Raw genomic sequence first — 19042 nt, 5'->3', positions numbered from 1 at the left:
TACATATGTATATATATATATATATAAAAGAGTGTATAAAGATCTACATACAGAGAGAAGACCCTTGACAGGACTACTTACATGCTAAGATAGGCAGTTAATTCCAAACCACGGAAGAATTTATTCTAAAGGCACACCGATAATAGTACTAAAATGAAAAAAAACTTATTCGTAGTTAACCCCATGCTCGAGTTTCCTTATTAATGACCGAGTACATTAATTTGTCATTAATGACCGAGTACATTAATTTGCGATCAGTGGGATCGCATGTGTTTTTTTCTGTACGTATTAAGCGAAATAATCATGCATTGATTTAGAGATGAACTACGGATGCAAATTAATTTATTCGGTCATTAATAGGGAATCTCGAGTATCGGATTAACTAATAATAATATATTTTAGTCTAGTACCATTATCGGCGTCACTTTAGAATTATTTTTTTCGTGGTTTGTGTTGAACTGCCCTTTTTAGCATATAAGAAGCCCTGTCAAGGGTTTTCTCTTTGTATATAAATCATTATACACTCTTATATATGAAAATGTGTTGTCTTCTGACATTTATTACGCATGTGAACTACTGGTAATAAATGTTTCTAATTTCTTACCCCTATAATTACACAGCATACACACACAAACACACACATACACACACACACACACATATATATATATATATATATATCTATATATATATATATATATATATATATATATATATATATATATATATATACAGAGAGAGGGGGCAGAGACGGTGATAGATAGATAGATACGTAAGTATATAGACATATGTAGATATGTTTGGTAATAGGGACAGGAAAATGGATCTAAAATCGAGAGTGCATACATATATATATATATGTATTTATAGGTGTGTGTGTTTATGAGTGTGTGTGTGAGTGTGTGTATGTATAATTGTTAATATTATTATTATTATTATTATTATATTATTATTATTATTATTATTATTATTATTATTATTATTATTATTGTTGTTGTTGTTATTATTATTATTATACGCCGTAAAGCATATGATGATGATGATAATAATAATAATAAACCTTAAAGTACAAAGATTGCAGGCTAAAGCGACAAAGATCAACAGATAAGACCAAAGAATTGAACAATATAAAATCAACAAATTATTCCAACAGGACGAGAAAAGATTTTATCAACAGCTGAATGGAAAGATTAACAGCAATGAGAGATCAGACGCTGAAGAAAGTAAAACGCTTTAGAATGGCATCTGGGATAATGGAAGAAAGCATAACAAATGATTGAAGGAATTAAGGTCGATAAAATATGAAACGAAACAGAGCAATAACCTAGAATAACCGCTGAAAAGGTAACAGAACAGCAAACAAAGATCCGAAACTGGGAATGCCCAGCACCGGATTGGGTGCAAAGACATTGACTGGAAAATTTCCCAGCACTAAACAGAAGAATAGACACGCAAATTGATAAAATGATCAACAACGGTGTACAAATCCTAAAGTGGCTGACCACAAGTAAAACAATTGTTTGCCAAAATAATCACCTGTCTGCTCCTGATGTGGAAGCTAATAATAGGAATAATATCTAATTATGTGTATAACTTCCTGGAAATGAATGACAAACTGCCAGTTGAACAGAAAGAGTGCAGAAGGAGAAGCCGAGGTACCAAAACCAACTTATGCTAGACAGAATGGTACTGAAAGACTGAAAAAAATAGACTTGCTAATCTGGGGATGGCGTGAATCTGTTATAAAAAAGCGTATGACATGGTCCCCCAATAAAGGATTTTAGAAAGTCTTGAGCTGTACAGATGTCTGATAACATATCAAATTTTATTAGGTCAATGAAAAAATGGAATACAGAGTTAACTTCATGCGGAAAATGTTTGGCGACGGTTAACATCAAGAGAAGTATTTTTCAACCATTGTTGTTTGTAATTTGTATGATACCCCTCACGAAGATAATACGGAAAATGATATCGGGGTAAACTTTGAAAAGTGGAGGAAAATTAAATCATCTGTTATGTATGGATGATTCAGAGATCTTCGGAAAGACCGAAAAGGAAATAAATGGCCTTGTTTCAACAGTGCAGATATTCAGTAACGATATGGGAATGGAATTTGGGACTAAAAATTGTGGTATACTTATAATACAAAAAGTAGTGGCCGCTGATGGTGTAGAGCTGTCCAAAGGCGAGAAAAGTGAATATATTGAGACTAATGAATATAAATATCTAGGGGTTTTAGAATACGGCAAAATCAAGGAAAGGGAAATGAAGGAAAGCTTTAGGCGAGAATATCTCAGAAGAACCAAGTTAAAATATGGGAAGTAGAATCAATGGAAACAACAAAATCAAGGTAATGAACTCATGGGCTGTTTCTTTAACGCGATACGACGCATGTGTTTTTAGGTGGACAAAGAACGAGCTTGAGGAAGTGGACAGGAAAACCAGAAGAGTGATGACAATTAACAAGGAACTACACCCCAAAAGCAATACTGACAGACTGTGCGTGCCTAGAAACAAGAGTGGAAGAGGACTTATTGGATGCAAGATCTGTGTTCTCAGTGAGAAGAACAGTCTGGGATGGTACCTCAAACAGCAGACTAAATCCTTGCTTGCCGCTATTAGAATTAACAACGTAAGAGCTACCGAAAATGCGATGCACGCACAAACATTTAAGAAACAAGATGAAGAAGTGAAACCACTACATGGGCAATACCTCAGAGAAATGGAAGGAAAAGACAAGATGAACACTTTGAGATGACTCAGAAAAAGTTATCTGAAAGGATGCACTGCGCCCAGGAACAATCTCTGGGAACTAATTACACAAAGACTAGCAATTTCAAGGGAGCGTGCAAGTGGATTACATCGATTCCAGTACTAAACCACCACTAACATTAACCTAGGTCTCCATCCCATACATACATACATACATACATACATACATACATACATACATACATACATACATACATACATACATACGTACGTACATACATACATACATACATACGTGCATACATACATACATACATACATACATACTTACATGTTAGTAGAAAGCTCTTAGATGATAGTAACTTTGATCATCAGAGCAGTCTATCATGAACCCACAACCGGATTACAACCTTCCACTGTGAAGGGTATGCGTTTGCAATCCAGGAACAGGAAATATCAACCAAATATCCGATGCAGATAAGCAGTAAAATGTGACAACCTTTGCAGACTTTGCGGAGTTAACACTGAAAACATCACTCACATCATAAGCAGATATCATTACAGTATTAATTATCAATGAGACATGATGTTGGAGCGAGGACACTATATAATAAAATCCGTCGGAAGGATAACCCAGAGGACAAAGAAATAACAACCCGCAGTAGGGTAGAATCCATAGCCACTCATAATAAATAGGAATACTGGTGGAATGTACCAGTGAAGGTCTCAATAAAATGTAAATACGATAGACCTAATATAATGATTTGGGATAAAGAAAAGAAACTGTGTACAGTTGTGGAAATCAGCTAACCAGCGGACGTTAACAAAATGTGGAAGATCAGTGAAAAGTAGAATACCTATGTCGAATTATTGAGAAATCTGCAGATTACAAGTTCGTGTTTATACCTGTTATTATTGGGGCACTAGGATATGTAGCACACTGCCTAAATACCAGTCTTCAGAAACAACAAAAGAGGAGGCTGATTCGAAGACTACAGATCCATTCCATCATTGGAACTGTAAAATTCTGTAAAACTTTCCAGATGTTTATCATTTATGTGTATATGAGCGTGTCTACATATACAACTATATGCATGAAAAAACATACATAAAGCAAACCATACAAATCTGCGGGTATACATACATACAAAAATACCCTGTGGATGTTGTTGAAATTCCAGTGGAGGAGCCTTGGATCTAGGTTAGAAACCAGCTCTTTCTGTATTGGCATAAAATTTTGAAATATAACTGAATAATGACATACATACATACATACATACATACACACATGCATACATACACACATACATGCATACATACATACATACACACATACATACATACATACATACATACATACATACATACATACATACATACATACATATATACATACATACATACACGCATGCATGCATACATACAGGTACAGGAGATTGCAACAAAGAACCTGTTGAACAAGAGAGACAGTGACGGTCTTGTAATCTCAAAGCGCAACCGCATGTGTAGGCTATGTCATGTTTCTGTGGAAGATACTATGCATGGAATTAACAGCTATCCTTAAATGTCGTCACGGTACTATCTCCCAACGCGGCACGATGCTGTTGCTAAAACAATTTAGAATGCCATCCGCAAAAAACGACTGTCTTGAAATAAATGTAAAAAACCCCTCTGTTATGAAATACATTCATAAACATCAACTCAAGGAATACTGGTGGAATATTCCCATCAAAACTTCTGTCAAATGTAAGCATAACAGGCCGGATACAGTTGTTTGGGACAAGGGGCAAAAGTGTGTCTCACCATAGAGGTTAGCTGCCCTGTAGATATAAATATTTCTTTGAAAATCAAAGAGAAGGGTGTTATCTATGGACAACTTCGAAAGCTCCAGCTTCTATATTCAGACTATGAATTCATATTCATACCAATAATAATTGGAGCACTACATTTTGTTAGTAAATGTTTAAAGGAGAATCTGGATAAACTGGGATTTCCAAAAAGAGAAATTGACCGGCTGACTCATACATTACAAGTCCAAACTGTGAGTAGAACAGTAAAAATATGTAAGACTTTTCTCAAGCTCCAAGTGTGAATTTGTGTTAACTACATCCCAAAGATAGAGCCTTGTATCTTTGTTGGAAACCGGCACCTTCCTCAGTGGAAGATTTATAATAATTAAAAAACAGAAGAGGCATACATATATAAAGAGATATACATCAGGACATTTCTTCAGAATTTATTATACATGAAATTTCAGATAAGAGAGTTTACTCTCCTGACTAAGCTAAGAGAAAATAAGGTAGTAAACCAAAGATAACAATTGAAATCAAATCTGTCGTGCGAAGAAATGTCATTGGCTCTAACGAAAATTGTTTTCGATATTTGCAAGGAAGAGAACTTGCGAAATTATAATGCAAGAAAATGTGCGTGTCTATGCTGGCAAAATGCGTCTTTTACGCTTTTTTTTTTTTTTTTGTATTGAACACAACATATATCAGTTTTATTACGTCTCACCAGAAAACCATAGCGAAAATGCATTTAAGAAGGCCTCAAAAGTATTAGAAGATATACTTTTTGTATGAAAATAAAGTGAAAATATTCGAATAGATAGTACAAACTGTAGGCATTCTAAATTTCGGATCTTCATTAATTAATATTGGAGGTAGAAAATAATCTTTAAGGATTTTATACCATGCCGGAATACTAGGACTAAAATGGCTGACGCGGTATATTTCAATGTGTATTTTCATTTCCTTTTACATCAGTTTAAATTTTAGAAGTTCTCACCCTTGTGTCTTTCGAAAACAATTTTGATTAACGTTATTGAATTTTTACATTGCTGTTTTCATTTACGATTATAAATTTTGATAAAATATCCAATTCAGCTCACCACAGTATGCTTGTATGTGTATGCATGTAATATACATATATATACATATACGCATATGTATGTGTATGTGATGTGTGCTATATGTGTATCTATACAAATACATGTATATATATATTTATATATATATATATATATATATATTATATATATATATATATATATATATATATATATACATGTATATATGCACATATAAATATATATGTATGTGTCTGTGTGTGTCTATGAAAAATTATACATTATATCGTATTAAACTAGGGATTTCAATCCAATTTTATGAAGTGTGTTAATGGAAAGAAATTTCTTTTAACAAGCTAAGAAGGTAAGTGTTATTACCCTTATATGAAATTATGAAAGATGCAGAAGAGATGACAAGTTTAGCCTATTATGATACTTAATCACGGTACAGTATAGTGGAAAATGCTGTCCATCCTTAGATCTATAAATCAGGTTCAGAAAAACTTCTTGTCAGCAGATGAATAAACACCATTGTGACTTTGGATATATATAAGTAGGTATCAATGAGATATTCTCTTTTTCAGTTGTGACATTTCACGTGCATACGACTGTATTATATCAAATAACATTCATATCAAGATGCACTCCTGTCTTGTTATATTTTCCATATCAAAGCTAAGTTATTTCAAACATGCAATGACGTTATGATCAATACACAGAAGTGGTGAGAAATAAGATAAAAACTACAAAGATAAACAAACCAACCAATTTTGGTAAATACCTTACTGAGACCTATTATGATTATAGTTTGGTTTCAAATGGCTTTATCGGATCAAGAAGTACGAGATATTGTGGTTTTTGATGATTTCATTGTTCTCTTTGAAGATTCTCTTATAAGCTCTTATGACCTTTATTGCCTGAGGCGTTTCTATGTCTATGGACATTTAGAACTGGCAAGAAGTTCATGCACTTCAGCATGACTAAGGATCGGTCTTACGCTCTTACACAACAACATATTCAGTTATTTCAGTGATACATATTTCGCATTATGTGAAATACTAAAATAAAAACCTAAATAAATATATGCAGATTTATCATCCTCTCGTTATAAACGGTGAACAAGAATTAGAAGATAAAGCGCATATATTTAAGGATTGAAGTGCTGCACTTTTCGATAATAATATTAATTAATATACTATTTTATTTCCAATCATTTTGCGTTGGGTATTTTTTTGGGGGGGGGGGCAATTAAGGACATTTTTATACCAATAATTATTTTCTGGTAAATTATATTTGTATCATATTGTAATGAATGCACAACGCTTTCTTCGCTACTTTTTAAAATATTCTATAAGTAATTTTATCGTAGCCTTTCGGGAGAGAAGCTTTCGATTATCAGGTTCTTGAGGGAAAGCCACTTGAAACCAAGCATACAACAAAAATCAACAAAACAATGGTAGAGTTCCTTAACAATTATTTTTCTTTCTTGGCTAGATGCAGTAGAAACATGAGCAAGGGTAGAATATCTGGGGGTTCATTTCATTTGGTGGAAGGGGCTGGTTAGTATAATAATAGCGACTATAATTAATATGTAAGATTACTGTAGTAAGATTCCTGTCCATTTGTAGACACGAAACTGGTGAGTTTTCGTGAGATACTAATCCGAACAGTAGATAACAACTCATTCCGTGGCAAGAATGTATCAATATAGTATTTAAAATTAATAATAAATACGCTACAATCTGATTTTCCTACCTATGATTTTCATTTTTAGGTGGGAAGCATTTTTTTAATATACACGTTTACACTTCGCTTCCAAGTATATCTCGATAGTTGTCATGTGTTTTATTCTTGGATACATACATTCGATCTAAGTTGATTGGGCTCCTACCTTGTTCAGGAGAAATTTTAAATTATTCAAAAACAATCAGCTTAGATGAGATCTAAGTGTCAGTTATTCTCCCAACGCTCTTCTTCCCGTTCATTGAGAAATTACTGATTGCTTACTGATTTCATGAACGCAAAACGCGAGATATTCAACAGTAAAGACAATCAACGTTAGAACTATAATATACTCCTGTTTCAAAACCTTGTCCTGTACATTGAAATCCGAATAAGAATACTTTTCCAACGCAGTATTTGGTGGAATTGGTCCTACAGCACAATACCACAATCAAACGAACGGCATTCGAATAAGAGCAAGGAATCAATAACCTACACGAAAAAAGAATAATTCACATACGCATTATGTTCTTGTACAACCCTTTCCCTGAACAAATATTTGTAAAAGAGAAAATATACTTTTTATCAACTAAGCAAGCGACCATCTAATCCAATATTTATTTCTTGTGAATTATTTAATTGATAAATACAAATACATGAGGGGTAGATAGACAGCTGGCTACTGTTGAAGGGTCCTTTCTCTGTGTTTGCTGGACCTGTTTTCCACTTTTTCTTCTTGTTTACGTACTCCAGTACGAACATTTCGGATTGTTTGAGTGTCGATCAGAGGACAGAGCAGAAGATCCGGAAAGAGTTGGATGAGTTTAATGCTGATTACGAATGTACGGCAACTCGGAGAACTCACCCAGATCGTTCTGATTACTAAAGAACTCCTGAAGTTTTTGGTAAGATCCAGGCCATGATTGATAACGATCCCTTCCAAGTCAATCAGGTACAACGCCTGGGATTTGTGAGCGTCTAGGTTTCTTATCAGGCAGGTAGTGTATGAAGATGGGAATATAAGATGGGAAAGGGCCAATTTTATCCTAAGCTATCAAATACATGAGGAAAGGCCGCGCTACGAAGCTTCTGAACAAACTCAAGCATCCCCTGCAACCGAACATGCTTTGGTTTTTCTCAGACGAGAAAAATATCTGCTAGGATCACATGGGGAATACATAGAAATACTGTTGGCTTGCTGTGTCCCCAAAACATTTACTGAGAGTGATAAAAATCAAACATCTAATCTACATCGTGGTGTTTGGAGTGGTCACTAGTGATGGAGAAGTTATGCCTCCATTCATCTTCACACACGGCCTCAGACTCAACACCGAGGCCTACACTAAGTATCTATAGAAGATAGTGTTTCCCTGGATCAATCGGGTAACTGCTTCAAGACACTGTGTCTGGCAACAAGACTCTGCACCACGTCACATAAGCAGGAGAACCCAGTCATGGCTGTCAGGCAATTTCTGCGATCACATCACCCCTAACATCTGGCTAACTTACTCCACAGACTGCACCCCACTTGTTTATTATGTGTGGGTGTAGTTGAGCGAAGACCAGCAAAATTCCTCGTAACAACAAAGATAAACTGAAGGCAAGGATTGTGGCAGCATTCATCAGTTTAAACAAGGAGACCGTCCAGAAGATTTCCAGGAGAATCCGAAGTCGTCTGGAGACCGTGGTTGAAGCCAACTGCGATTTATTGAATAAATTTGCTATTTAGTATTTCAAAATATTTTTACGTAAATTTGGCAAACATATCTGCGTAGTTTAGACGACAATTTATTCACCGCACCCTGTATATACATTTATACACATATATCAATTAATGTTGGGATCTGAACTCTGAATGAAAATAGCCTAAATACAACGAGATATTTCGTTGGACAAACTAACTTTTCTAAATCTTAAAATATGTTTCATTTCTGCGATGAAGTTGCGCATCCGATACAAGCCAATTTTATTAACAACTAATGTTAATCATTTAGATGCCTGATGAACAACGTATCACATATTTTCAAGTTTTTCAGCCTGACAATATTTGGATATATTCATATTGCACAGTTTGTGCTAGAGTACTACTTTTCGAGATGTATATGCATACACACACGCACACATACATACATACATACATGTATATATATATATATATATATATATATATATATATATATATATATATCTGGAAAATCCTGGAGGGTCTTGTCCTAAACTTTGGCATTCAAAGTTACCCCAACCGCAAAACGGGGCGCCGCTGCGTGGTGCCAAGGATTCCAACATCACCATCAAAATACAGGTCCAGATACTGCAACAGCTTGGGTTTCAGAGGACCACAGCTCTTTAACATCCTCCCTAAATGCCTGAGAGACTTACATGGTGTGGATGTGGGTTTCTTTAAAACTAAACTGGATCTCTTCTTGTTGGGAGTCCCAGATGAACCTACCTCACGATAGGAGACGCGGATGCGGGCAGCAGCATCGAACTCCCTTGTTGATCAAGTGCCACGTATCAGAGATGGATTCACAAACTAGTGTAGCTCATTCAGCGGTGGTGCCCCAGCATGGCCGCGGCCTTCGGGCTAAAACATTTTTAAGGATTTAAGGATTTTAAGGATATATATAATGAGAATGTTTAAAATCCATCAAGTATACGCACAAATATATATATAAATAGGTATATATGTATCTACATATATATATGTATATATATATATATATATATATATATATATATATATAATATATATATATATATATATATATATATATATATATATATATATATATATATATATATATATATATATATATGTACACATACATACATATACACATATATGAGAAGTTTACAAAACCCTCGGAGCAAAGACTGTTGCTTTCATACATTTTAATAAACTGAATACAAAATCGTCGAATCACATAGAAAAGAATATATTAGTTCAACCATCAAATAAATCTAATAATTTAATCTTTCCTAAATTGCTTTTATTTTCCGTACATTTCCAAATCTATTGGTATTTTTCAAAAGAAATTAGATAATGATTTTAAATTATTTAGTGATTCAATAAATCAATATACATTTGATTTAATTTTAATTTTAATGCTTTATATTTTAATTCGGTTTCATTATACGGGATTCCTTTGGAAGAATAGATATCTTAATGCTTCTGATATTATGTATCATGTAGAGGTGATTTGCAATTCTTCGTATTGATCATGTGGAAGAAAGTAACTAGTTCTTAACATAAGGCTAGTATATGTACACGAAGATTTAATTCATAAATCTCTCCGAAGAACTGATTTTTTCCGAACGATGCGTGGTCACTTTGTCACCATTCTCTAAATTAAACTATATTAATTTCAGTTAAATAATTAATTCACATGCAGATACCTGTATATTAATATAAATGATAGACTCTTGTTGATACTATATTGTGCAAAGTTAGTAAACTAATATGGCGGCTGTAGGTATTTGAAGTGTCTCTCCGGATTATACGCGGTTCCGAACCATCAATGTCTGGAATGTCGATGTTGTACCTGTAGTGCCCAGTTACCGAAATCCTTTTTAACTTAATCATTGCCTCAAGTTACCTAGCTTAGAAAAACCATGATCCATAAATGTGTGATACATTACAACACGGCAATCAACCGTATTTTTGTGTATAAATATTGTCTTCGTTATCTCTCCGTACAGATGCTTCTGGTAAGAGTGCTGTGAGGAATGTTGTAAATTTTATCCCATGAAACCAGGTTTCAGGTGTGATGCATTCACATCACAAAATCTCTGTTGGATGTTAGAAACAGTAGGGCTCCAAATTAAATATTGGATTGTCGTAAATTCTTTCAACTTTTTTCAAAAGAACAATAAACAGAAATCTAAATGGATATTAGAACTACAAAAATTATAACACAATGCGAAAAAAAGTAGTTTTTGTGTTAATTCAAAACGCATAGGAAATTATTAAAAATCGGGGAATTTTTCAGACAATACATTAGAATAATTACTCATCGACTTTAAGCTATGTTAGTCCTGTTAGTGATATTTCTTCCATTCATCTTTCCCTAGTTAACCTGTTGTGTAACACGACAATGTCGAATAGACTAAGTTCTCTAATCCTCAATGTTGCTAAAGTTGATATTCTGCTTAGTGAATACATCACTATTAGCATAGGTATGTAGATATATCCACAAAGTTATTAGAAATTTATATCGTATTCGTAAATCTTATAACCTCTTAGGTGAGAGGATAAAACATATTTTCTGGGAGTTAGATTATTTGGTAACAACCTACCCTCGCAAAACTGTATTAATGATGGTATTTTAACTCATAACGATAAATTTACACATATACATACATACATACATACATACATACATACATGCATACATACATACATACATACATACATACATACATACATACATACATACATACATACATACATACATACATACGTACAAAATTGTACACACTTTTCTCAAGTTGAAAATGTGCCGTTGTTTTCGTTATGTAGATAGCAAAAAAAAGTTATAAAAATCATCTTTTATCAGGATGTCGTTAACCTTCTATGGAAGAAGGTTTTTTTATAGTGTGTGCGAGCGGTTTTCCATTTATATATATATATATATATATATATATAATATATATATATATATATATATATATTATATATATATATATATATATATATATACATATATATATGTATATATATATATATATATATTATATATATATATATATATACTTATGTATACATACATATATATATATATATATACGTATATATTCACATATGCATACACACCTACATACATACGTATACATATGAAGACACCTGAGCGATTGTACATGTGTTTACATGTCGGTAATATTCAGGGTAATCGCGGTATAATCATTTGCTAGCAATCTGCAGATAAATATATTAGGTAATATATGCATTACATAAGTAATGTGGGACCCCTTTCATTCGTTTACACAAATGTTCGGACCTGTATGAGTGTGAGTATATGTGTCTGCGTGTGAATGTGTGTGAGAGTGTATTGAACTGTATCTTGGCAGTATATGTATGTTTATGGCTTATATAATAATAAAAACCTACGTTATAATATACAAGACGACATTCTAGCACTACAATTTCATTTGGTTGCTAACTGGCCGCTTGTAAATAACTAATACGCGAGAAGTTGCTTTCATCATCGTATGTAAGCTGAGCTAGAAAATAATATCACATCATTTCAAGACGGTAAATATTTGCCCCGTGGAAAATATTCGTAGATTAAGGAATTTGGAAAACAAATGAAGATACCATATTATCAATCTATTAAGTGGCTTTCATTGTATGACTGAACGACATGGAATAAGCATGGTAGTCTAATTTGCATCAGCAAAAGAAAGGTAAATAATATCTCCACTCAACGTTACATTCACAGTAATTGTGCAAAGATTGCAACTGATTATGTGTGCTGCATTTCACACACAGTAATGATAAGCAAAACTGATACCGGACAATGTCATTAGACAGTATGCTCACGAGTTAAAATTAGTGCCTTCAATATTTCTAATGCTCTGGGCCACCTCTATACATCATGTTCGGTTTAACACTCTCAGAAGACGATAACATCTAAAGTTAGTGTCACATATCGAATATGTGAGACGATTATATTTCTCGTCTGCCATTGATGTCAGTAGGAGTTTGTGAATAGCTTACGGTTAAATATGTTTTCTTGTCTTCCAAAAAACCCGCCATCGATTTATTTTTGCAGCCTGACCAATCTAAATATTATGGAGGTTTTTGGCTTCAAAACCAGATGAATTTATATTTTGATTATCTGTAACCACAAGCTATGTTTAGCGTGTCAAAATTGAATTTCTCATGCAATCGAAAACAAAAGCTTACAAGCTGAAAAGTTGAAACAAATAAGCAAAATAGGAAAAACATGAAGTGAAAAGACGCGAAACTTTCTCTGCTTTTAAAATAACATTCAGACGTATCTTACTGTTGATCATGATGTATAACGTAATATATTTACTTGCATAATTTATTTATTTACTTTTTTCTTTATATATAAGTTATATATGAACGAAGAATTTTAGGTTGTGGAATGCTGGATGCGAAACCAAAAGATGATGTTATCTAACACGAATGGAAACTCTTCACGAGAAAGTACAGAAGACATAACGAGATTGTTATTCTTCTGCTTCTGACTGTAGTTACAATGTTTAATACTGTAATTATTCTGATCAATGCATTTTGTTCTATCTGTTATTCTACACATACTGAATCCGGGAGAATGTGGAAACAAAAAATTAAACTAGGTTTTAGTAAGCAGAACGAAATGAAATACAATATCAGATTTAAGTAGTTAAATTTTTTATAGTAACAAAAAGAGAATTATTTGTCACTAATCCGTCTTTAATTCAACATTTACCTTCAGAAAAGTTTATTGAGTGTGTCTTAAATTAATTAAATCAGTTTCAAATGCATTAAGAAAATGATTTATAAGAACCGAAAATGTTCATATCTTTGTGTATATCCATTTCTAACGCTGATATACTCTCTCTTTTACTCTTTTACATGTTTCAGTCATTTGACTGCGGCCATGCCGGAGCACCGCCTTTAGTAGAGCAAATCGACCCCGGGACTTATTCTTTTTAAGCCCAGTACTTATTCTATCGGTCTCTTTTGCCGAACCGCTAAGTGACGGGGAGGTAAACACACCAGCATCGGTTGTCAAGCAATGCTAGGGGTACAAACACAGACACACACACACATACACATACATACATAGATATACATATATATACATATATACGACAGGCTTCTTTTAGTTTCCGTCTACCAAATGCACTCACAAGGCATTGGTCGGCCCGGGGCTATAGCAGAAGACACTTGCCCAAGATGCCACGCAGTGGGACTGAACCCGGAACCATGTGTCTGGTTAGCAAGCTACTTACCACACAGCCACTCCCGCAGAAGTTTTTAGAAAGTTGATTTATATTGCCCTAAATGTATTGCTGCTTCTCATGACGTTCTGTGCATAAGGATGAAAAGCCAAGGTGACTTCAATAGGATTTAAATTCGTAACAAACAGCGATGTATCAAAACACCACCTGTCATCCCATTTGCCTCGCTACAAGTTTACCAGAACTGATGCCATCAAGGCATAGTGATTATGTTTTGTCTCTTCTAAAACATTCAGCATGTCAAAGTACCTATACTGTTAATAAATAGAATTATTTAAAGCAGAAGCATTTTCAGCTGAAAGGTTTAGAGTTCATTTCTACTCTATGGCACTTCACTATGCCTCCGGACCGACCGAAGCCTCGTGAGAGAAAAAGAGGGAAACTAAAAGAAGCCCATCGTGTAAAACCACCTTAAATGTAAAAAAGTAAGAATCGCGTAATGCACGAGAAAAACGTGTAAGTTGCATCCAGTTTCGGTTAAATGCTGTGAGTTTGTGGCTAGCTCTGCCGTGACATATCTGGTTAAAACTGAAACTAAATAGAAACTGTTTCCAGAAAGACTGTTTTTAAATGCTTCCTCACATGTACGTAAGAGTTAAACCACAGAGAGATTTGCAAATCATCACTGAGAAGTGAAGCACAATATTTGATACTTGTTTGTGATGAATATAATTACATGTAGCATGCTAAGTTGGCAACACGGAGAATTGAAATAATTGCGTGACCCATATAACACGGGTGTTCTCTCATTGTATCACTACCACTTGATACCACTGGAAGGGACGATAAAGTCGTTAGGCGAAGAAATACTTCAGATCCCCAGTCGACAACTAATGAAAAATGTGTCCGTTTGTGCAAGCTATATGCAAAATAATAATAAGTTATATTAGGCTATTGGCTACTGTCAATCTCTAAGCTTCCACATGATTTCATGAACACGTAGAAGGAAAAATATAGGTGTGTATTCTGGCCATAAATATATTTTCACACTATAACTAATACAACGTTCTCTATCTTGCATTCATTAAAATTAATGGAATAAATTTAAACAAAATCACACAGACACACACAAACATGCGTCCACACCTAAATATGCGCACATGCATATCTATATATTTGTGTGTGTGCATCAGTGTGTGTGGGTACGTGTGTTTGTATGTCTGTGCGTATGCCCATATGCTCACACACATATATATACATACATGTGTGTGTACATATACATACATATACACATAAATACATATTTGTGTGTATGCGTATGTGCGTGTGTATGCCATATATTTTCATGTATATTCCTGCATATAAGTTTATACATGCACAAATAGAATTCAGATTAATCAAAGACTAAAGAATAAATTACACAAGGTAAACTATAACCCAGGCCACCGAATTATTTCTTCTGTTGTAGACTGACTGTGAAGGCAATTTCGCCCATTAGTCTATAGTATTATATTTATATATGTCTCTGTATGTATGTGTATGTATGCGAGCGTTCATGTATGTATATAAGATTGTGAGTGTGAGTATATATATATATATATATATATATATATATTATATATATATATATATATATATATATACATATAGATATGTATGTATGTATACAAAAGAGAAACGATTTTCTTCGAAACATTCTGTTTTATTAATAGATTTTCAATTACATTTATTCTTGTTTTTTTATAATTATAATAATAATTATTCTTGTTTTTTATTCTCTATCTATACAGGGATAGAAGTAGACAATCAGGCAGACAGATAAACGAAACGAACTAAAAAAAAAGGAAGAAAGCCATGGAAAGTCAATAGGAAAAAGAAGTAAAGAATAATCTTATATTATATAAATCTATTTGATTTTTAGAAATCAACATAAGTCGAACAAGCTTGTTTTCAAAATCACCATTCCAGCCATAAACATCCCACTTAAATTGATATTGAGGATTATAATAGACAATATTTCATACCTTTGTGTAGGAGGAAAGTTTGTCAGGAATTCCTAGCAGATCGAGTGACCAGACTCCTTGAAAGTATATATGTTTGGAATGTTCCCGTGTATGTGTTTGTGTGTATGAGTGTGTATGTGTGTATATGTGTGTGTGTGCGCGCGTATGAGTGTATGCGTGCGCGTTTCTTTGTTTATGTGCACCTATGTATCAAGTTAAATGGCGAAAGTAGAAAATGCAAATATTTTTTGCGTTCAGGAAACAAATTATTTGTTTATTCTGTTAGTTTAAGATTTATATTTATATATTCATTCACATAAAAGAGAGAGACAGAAAATATATAAATAAATAAAATATTGTCAAACTTTTCACATATATTTTCTCTCATATTCTTTTTATTTTTGCTTTGCTATTTCGTTCACTTATTCGACAAACTCATGTTTACATCACAATCTGTATAGATAAATTCATGTATTAGCAAAAGGAGTCATTTTTCTCCTCCTCTGGCAACTCTTCTCAGAATAAATTCTGAGGCAATGATGATGCGTGACGGCATCAAATGTCATCGAGTACAAAACAAGTAATTTGCTAAAACATAGCGAAAATATTTCACATTTCCTCGACTTTTAAGTTGCAAAACAAATGCAAAAGGAAAAAGAAACAGAGAGTTGGGGATAATGTTCTCAGCGGCATGAAGGTAAACCCTTCGTAAATATAAGGAATATTTTTCTTCTTTAATATTTGCCCGAGGGGGATTGAAGTTTTGACGTAAGTTTCAAACTCTGACATCTCGAAGAAATTAGTTTTAGTTTTGCTGTATCGTATATTTAATTATTTTTATTTTGCCTCATTGCTTCTCGTTATTCTTTATTTTTCTAGTTTTTCTTTCCCCTGTGAACAATCTGCCCATCATCTTAAGTATTCGTCATTTACCAGAATGGATGTTTTTCTTATAATTCCACTGTAAACAGACATCAGCGTTGCCTATCCCTGAATAAAATCTTCAAAACTATTCTACAAAAAAAGCAAAGAATACGTCGCTTTAACTGAAAACAGTCGTTTCAGATTAAATAGAATTAGGTCTGATTTTAAAGTTAGGTTTATATTTTTCCAATGGAATCTTCAAATGTACTACAGTTAAACGGGTAAAACAATTTAGTCACAAAAAAAATAATAACTCGTTTTTGTTTCTTTCGAAATAATCATTCTTACACTGGTACCAGGCTAATTATTTGTGGGGCATTAGTATAGTTGTTTTTTTATTCTGTTATTCCATTGAACTCATTTTATTGATTTTAGCTGAACTAATTTTAACTGGATACCAAAGAGTGTTCTTATCCGAAAATAATTTAATGAAACTAAATGCAGATATGTGTTATTATTAATCATTAATATCTCAATTTGAAGTAAGGCAGCGAGCCGGAAGAAGCATTACCGCGCCAGGAAAATGCTTTGCGGTATTTTGTGCATCTTTAGGGGTTTTTTTGTTTAAAAGCCGCCGAGGTCAACTTTACTTTCATCTTTTTGAGGTCAATAAAATAAGTAACCGCTTACACGATATTGCTGGCCTTGTATCAAAATTTGAAATCAACATATTGTTCGGAGTTGATGAATTGAAAAGTTAGATAAGTTGTAAGTAACTTTATCTGATTATGGTGGGGAAACTTTCAAAGTAAATCATGAACTCAAGAAGTGGTCAAAAACTGATTCAGTGGCCTACTTAGAGGTCACATCATCAGCCTTAACTCCTTTTTCGAGCGTCTATAACTTGTGACGAAACTGTTTTCATGGACAGACGAATTGATCCAAATGTTTGCAACTCTGTAAGAATTTCTGTTTTGCAGATTTAGCCTATCTGAATCCCACGACAAATTAATTTTCCTCTCGCACAACCATGCAGTATACGCATACACAAACCAAAGACGGATCCTCTTCATGTTCACCTGTTCGTCTGGAAATGGCAATCTAGGTCCTTCAAATCACACCTTATCGTCTTAAATATCTACAAGGTCACAATTATTAGCCATTCCATGGTACCCAGATAGACGGGATGGTCACAAATCGGATGTTTTAAATTTTTTAACAGCTTTATCAGGTTCTACCCGGGTTTAATAACACCAGTAGCACTAACATCACCAACATGAATGGAATGTACTGTGGAATAAATATTGCTTTCAAATTTTTGAACAATTTATGCATAGTATTTAGAGTAACCTTCATAATTTTATTGAATTAGGTGCATATTTTGCATATATATTCAAGGCAGGCACTGCCTACCTTGCCTATCTAGGCAGCAAGTTTTGATATATATATACATACATATATATATATATATATATATATATATATATATATATATATATATATAAGACAGGTGGTGTAGACAACTAACAGATGTATTAGTATAACGCTCGGGAAGTGAAAAAGTCCTTAACGCTTCAAGCCTACGCTCTTCCACATTAAGGAACATAGAAAGAAACAATGAGAGAAAATAAAGAATGTGTAGTGGTTACACTTACGTATATATGTATATACATAGGTTTGTGTGAGTATTCTTCTATTTAGTGATGTATTCTTAAGTCTATTTAAGCTGAAAATCATATTTAAACTTTTAGTAATTTGAACAGGAATAATGTTATGCGACTGTAATTAATACTAAATTTTATAGTTTTGAAATGAAAATACAAACACTAGAAAAATAACGAAATAAGTAACAAGAACTACGAACATCAGCTCCTCTTCATTCCCCCCTTTTTTTTTTATCTTTCAGTAAAGTTTAATTTGGTACATGTTTTCGTTTATGGTGTGGTCTTCAGGAAATCTAAATAGCGAAAGAAAGAAATAA

The sequence above is a fragment of the Octopus sinensis genome, linkage group LG7 (genome assembly GCF_006345805.1).
Source record: "Octopus sinensis linkage group LG7, ASM634580v1, whole genome shotgun sequence".
NCBI lineage: Eukaryota > Metazoa > Mollusca > Cephalopoda > Octopoda > Octopodidae > Octopus > Octopus sinensis.
This window is presented reverse-complemented; position numbering follows the sequence as displayed.